Below are 6,757 nucleotides of genomic sequence, written 5' to 3'. Positions count from 1 at the left end.
TGGATTCTTTAATAAATGATGCTGTGTTAACTGGTTAGGTACTTGGGAAAATGGTTAAATCCCCATTTTTAAAAAGTCAATACTTTAAAATGTTAAATGTGTAATTACGAAATAGTAAAAAAACAGAAAAATATCTGATGAAAAAATGTTCTAATTTTTAGAATGCAATTTCTTTCTTGGCTTAAAAACTAAGAAAGAAACTATAAAAGATTGATAGATTTAGATCCATAAAAGTTAAAAAAAAACCACTTCTGCACTGATTAAGATGTTTTAAATTAAGCCAGAAACAAAATTGAAAAGACATTTTGGCATTTATAACAGAAAAAGACTTAATATTCTAAATAGAGATAATACTTTTCTACATAAATAAGAATCACTCAAACTCACCACAGTCCTTTGCCCATTCACACACTATGGTCACAAGACTAAAATCATTAATAATAGTAATAGTAAATAAAACAATACTAATTACAATAGCTAACATTTATTGAGCATTTCTGCTGCACCAGATATGTTCTTAGTGCTTATGTTTGTTAACTCACTTAACTTTTCCAACAAACTTTTGAGGGAGGTACTCTTATTTTCTCCATTTTACGATTGAGGAGATTAAGAAAAAGGGAAAACGTTATGTAATTTCCCCAGGGTTACACAGCTAGGAAGTGGCAGAGGTAGAATTCAAACCCAGGCTTTCTGCCTTCAAGCTGTGTGCCACTTCATTTCTTCCCTCAAGAGGCAAGAATAAGTTTTGAAAAGAAGTGACACAACTGGCCAATAAATGTATGCAGTAGTAAACCTTATTAATAAACTAAAAAATGAAATTAAAACAATAAGGACACGTCGGGAATTCCCGGTGCAGTGGTTAAGAATCCGCCTACCAATGCAGGGGACACGGGTTCGAGCCCTGGTCGGGGAGCTCTCGCATGCTGTGGAGCAACTAAGCCCATGTGCCACAACTACTGAGCCTGCGCCCTAGAGCCTGCGAACCACAACTACTGAGCCTGCGTGCCACAACTACTGAAGCCCACGCACCTAGAACCCGTGCTCTGCAACAAGAGAAGCCACAAAAATGAGAAGCCAGCACACCGCAACAAAGAGCAGCCCCCACTCACTGCAACTAGAGAAAGCCTGCATGCAGCAACAAAGACCAAACACAGCCAAAAATAAATAAATAAATAAATAAATTTATATTAAAAAAATAAGGACATGTCATCTTTGCGAAATGGACAAGATTCTAAAAAAATGATACCAGTGAAAGCAAGAGAGTAAGGAAATGCTTCACAATGACTATAAACAAGTTCAGTTTATAAATATCTACAATAAGCCTTAAATTTGAGCACATCTTTGTACAAAATTTTTGATTTAAAAATTTAAGACAATATTCAATGTTTTACATAAAAATACATGTTCAAGGATAGTCATCTCAGTTGTTTTTTTGTTTCTAGAATATTTAATAACTTTTTGCTTCCAGAATGCTTTATCATATAATACATAGAAAGTATAGAAAATTAAGTAACAAAAGCCACCCAACTGAACATTCTTATTGAGTCTGTTTTTCATCCTTTAAAAAATGTTATGTACAAGGAGTCAAGACGGTGGTGTGGAAAGATGCGGAGTTAGCGTCTCCCCAAAACTAGGGCACCTGCTGGCCGCTGGTGGGGGACTCTGACGCCCAAGGAGATGGGAGGAACCCCAAAGTGAACAGGTAGGATGTGGGGGGACACAGAGGGGAGGAGAAGTGGAGGCCAGACAGGATTGGCGCCACTGAGGCCGGGGAGATCAGGAGAGGCAGGCGGGAGGGACTCTGGGAAAAGCTGGAGAGGAGCAGAGGGCGTTTGCCCTGCCCACTCCAGCATGGGGAGCCTGCTGAGCTCCCAGGCCGGTCCCCTGCCCTCCAGGGCCGCCCCTCCTCCCTGGCCGCATTGGTCCTGGGGGTATAGGAGGGAGGCCGCGGAGATCAGGAGAGGCAGGTGGAAGTCGCCCTCTGGGAGGAGCAGGAGAGGAGAGGAGGGCGTCTGCCCCGCCCACTTGAGCCCAGGAAGCCTGCTGGGCTCCCAGGTGAGGTCCCCTGCCCTCTGAGACCAGGGGTAGGGGCCATGCCTGGGTGCCTTCTGTTCCTTGAGACTAACTCCCCCTCCCCCCAGCCCCCCAGGGCATTTTCCAGCCCTGTGGGTCCTAAGCATAGGGCCTGCCCACCACTTGCTTAGGCCCCTACCTCCACAGCCAAGGCCTTTAACCCTTCTTTTTTTCCTTTTCCCTCCTACTCTTTTTTACTATTGTGGTACTGATGTACCTTCCATTTGTTGATTCACCTATATTTTTATTTTTATATTCTATCTAACACATCTGTTAGTTTCCTAGTCTAATTTTATTTTTTACTTTGTTATTGTTCTCTTTCTCTCTCTTTTTTTTTTTTTGCAGCCCCATGCAGCTGCAGGATCTTTGTTCATGAGCTGGGGGTCGGGCTGAAGCTCCTGTGGTGGGAGCTCTGAGTCTGAACCACTGGAGCCTTAGACAGAGAGCCTCAGACCCCAGGGAATATGCATTGGAGTGAGGTCTCATGGAGTTCCTCATCTCAGCACCAAGACCCAACTCTACCCAAAAGCCTACAAACTCCAGTGTTGGAAGCCTCAAGCCAAACAACCAGCAAGGCAGGAAGAAAATCCCACTCATTAAATAAATAAATAAATAAAATGAGAAAAAAATATGTCACAGATGAAGGAGTAAGGTAACCTACAAGACCAAATAAATGAAGAGGAAATAGGCAATTTACCTGAAAAAGAATTCAGAGTAATGATAGTAAAGATGATCCAGAATCATAGAAATAGAATGGAGTCATGGACTGAGAAAATACAAGAAATGTTTAACAAAGCTCTAGAAGAACTAAAGAACAAACAAACAGAGATGAACAACACAACAACTGAAATGAAAAATACACTAGAAGGAATCAATAACAGAATAACTGAGGCAGAAGAACGAATAAGTGAGGTGGAAGACAAAATGGTGGAAATAACTGCCGAGGAGCAGAATAAAGAATGAAACGAATTGAAGACAATCTCAGAGACCGCTGGGGCAACACTAAATGCACCAACATTCAAATTATAGGGGTCCCACAGGAAGAACAGAAAAAGAAAGAGTCTAAGAAAATATTTGAAGAGATTATAGTTGAAAATTCCCTAACATGGGAAAGGAAATAGTCACCCAAGTCCAGGAAGCACAGAGAGTCCAATAAAGGATAAACCCTAGGAAAAACACACCAAGATACATATTAATCAAACTAACAAAAATTAAATTCAAAGACAAAATATTAAAAGAAGCAAGGGAAAACCAAAAAAAATAACATACAAAAGAATCCCCATAAGGTTATCAGCTGATTTTTCAGCTGAAACTCTGCAGGCCAGAAGGTAGTGGCAGAATATACTTAAAGTGATGAAAGAGAAAAAACCTACAATCAAGATTACTCTACCTAGCAAGGATCTCATTCAGATTTGATGGGGAAGTCAAAAGCTTTTCAGGGGCTTCCCTGGTGGCGCAGTGGTTGAGAGTCCACCTGCCGATGCAGGGGACATGGGTTCGTGCCCTGGTTCGGGAGGATCCCACGTGCTGCGGAGCGGCTGGGCCCATGGGCCATGGCCACTGATCCTGCGCGTCCAGAGCCTGTGCTCCGCAACGGGGGAGGCCACAGCAGTGAGAGGCCCGCATACCACAAAAAAAAAAAAAAGCTTTTCAGACAAGCAAAAGCTAAGAGAATTCAGCACCACCAAACCAGCTTTACAACAAATGCTAAAGAAACTTCTCTAGGCGGGAAACACACAGATGAAAAAGACCCACAAAAACAAACCCAAAACAATTAAGAAAATGGTAATAGGAATATACATATCGATAATAACCTTAAATGTAAATGGATTAAATGACCCAACCCAAAGACACAGACTGGCTGAATGGATACAAAAACAAGACCCATATATATGCTGTCTACAAGAGACCCACTTCAGCCCTAGGGACACATACAGACTGAAAGTGAAGGGATGGAAAAAGATATTCCATGAAAATGGAAATCAAAAGAAAGCTGGAGTAGTAATACTCATATCAGATAAAATAGACTTTAATGTAAAGACTATTACAGGAGATAAGGAGGAACACTACATAATAATCAAAGGATCAATCCAAGAAGAAGATACAAAAATTATAAATGTTTATGCATCCAAAAGAGGAGCACCTCAATATGTAAGGCAAATGCTAACAACCATGAAAGGGGAAATTGACAGTAAAACAATAATAGTAGGGGACTTTAACACCCCACTTACATCAATAGACAGATCATCCAAACAGAAAATAAGTAAGGAAGCACAAGCTTTAAATGGCACAATAGACCAGATAGATTTAACTGATATTTATAGAACATTTCACCCAAAAGTGGCAGAATACACTTTCTTCTCAAGTGCACCTGGATAGATCACATCTTAGGTCACAAATCAAGATTCAGAAAATTTTAGCCAAGAGATCACTGAAGAAATCAAAGAAGAAATACAAAATATACATAGAAAAAAATGACAATGAAAACACAATGACCCAAAACCTATGGGATGCAGCAAAAGCAGTTCTAAGAGGAAGTTTATAGCAATTCAATCTCACCTCAAGAAACAAGAAAAATCTCAAATAAGCAATTTAACCCTACACTTAACACAGCTAGGAAAGAAGAACAAAGAAAACCCAAAGTCAGTAGAAGGAAGAAATCATAAATATCATAAAGATCAGAGCAGAAATCATAAAGATCAGAGCAGAAATAAATGAAATAGAAATGAAGAAAACAATAGCAGAGATCAACAAAACTAAAAGTTGGTTCTTTCAGAAGGTAAACACAATTCATAAACCCTTAGCCAGACTCATCAAGAAAAAAAGGGAGAGGACTCAAATCAATAAAATTAGAAATGGAAAAGGAGAAATCACAACTGACACTGCAGATATACAAAGGATTATAAGAGACTACTACAAACAACTATATACCAATAAAATGGACAACCATGAAGAAATGGAGAAATTCTTGGAAAGATACAATTTTCTTGGAAAGGTACAATTCTTCCTGAACCAGGAAGAATTAGAAAATATAAACAGACCTATCAAAAGTAATGAAATTGAAACCATAATTTAAAATCTTCCAACAAACAAAAGTCCAGGACCAGATGCTTCACAGGTGAATTCTATCAAACATTTAGAGAAAAGCTAACACCCATACTTCTCAAACTCTTCCAAAAAATTGCAGAGGGAGAAACACTCCCAAATTCATTCTATGAAGCCACCATCACCCTGATGCCAAAACCAGAAAAAGATATCACAGAAAAAGAAAATATAGACCAATATCACGGATGAACATAGATGCAAAAATCCTGAACAAAATACTAGCAAACAGAATCCAACAACACATTAAAAGGATCATACACCATGATCAAGCAGGATTTATCTCAGGGATGCAAAGATTCTTCAATATACACAAATCAATCAATATGATACAGCACATTAACAAATTAAGGAATAAAAACCATATGATCATCTCAATAGATGCAGAAAAGCTTTTAACAAAATTCAACACCCATTTATGATAAAAACTCTCCAGAAAATGGGCATAGAGGGAACTTACCTCAACATAATAAGGGTCATATATGACAAACCCACAGCAAGCATCATACTCAATGGTGAAAAACTTAAAGCATTTCCACTGAGATCAGGAATAAGACAAGGATGTCCACTCTATCCACTCTTATTCAACATAGTTTTGGAAGCCCTAGCCATAGCAATCAGAGAAGAAAAAGAAATACAAGGAATACAAATTGGAAAATAAGAAGTAAAACTGTCACTGCTGATGACATGATACTATACATAGAGAATCCTAAAGATGCCACCAGAAAACTACTAGAACTAATCAATGAATTTGGTAAGATTGCAGGATACAAAATTAATGCACAGAAATCTCTGACATTCCTATACATGAACTATGAAAAATCAGAAAGAGAAATTAAGAAAACACTCCCATTAAGAATACATTACCTAGGAATAAACTTGCTTAAGGAAGCAAAAGACTTGTAGTCAGAAAACTATAAAACACTGATGAAAGAAATCAAAGATGACATAAACAGATGGAGAAATATACCATGTTCCTGGATTGGAAGAATCGATATTGTGAAAATGACTATACTACACAAAGCAATCTACAGATTCAATGCAATCCCTATCAAGCTACCAATGGCATTCTTCATAGAATTAGAACAAAAAATTTTATAACTCTTATGGAAACACAAAAGACCCCAAGTAGCCAAAGCAATCTTGAGAACGAAAAACAGAGTTGGAGGAATCAGGCTCCCTGACTTCAAACTATACCACCGAGGTACAGTAATCAAGACAGTATGGTACTGGCACAAAAACAGAAATATAGATCAATGGAACAGGATAGAAAGCCCAGAGATAAACCCACGCATCAATGCTGGAGAGGGTGTGGAGAAAAGGGAACCCTCTTGCACTGTTGGTGGGAATGTAAATTGACACAGTGACTATGGAGGACAGTATGGAGGTTCCTTAACAAACTAAAAATAGAACTACCATATGACCCAGCAATCCCACTACTGGGCATATACCCTGAGAAACTTGTAATTCAGAAAGAGTCATGTACCACAGTGTTCACTGCAGCACTGTTTACAATAGCCAGAACATGGAACCAACCTAAATGTCCATCCACAGATGAATGGATAAAGAAGATGTGGCACAT

The sequence above is a fragment of the Lipotes vexillifer genome, unplaced genomic scaffold, assembly GCF_000442215.2.
Source record: "Lipotes vexillifer unplaced genomic scaffold, Lipotes_vexillifer_v1.1 scaffold678, whole genome shotgun sequence".
In the NCBI taxonomy this organism is placed as follows: domain Eukaryota; kingdom Metazoa; phylum Chordata; class Mammalia; order Artiodactyla; family Lipotidae; genus Lipotes; species Lipotes vexillifer.
The sequence above is the reverse complement of the archived record's forward strand: the minus strand, read 5'-3'. Positions refer to the sequence as shown.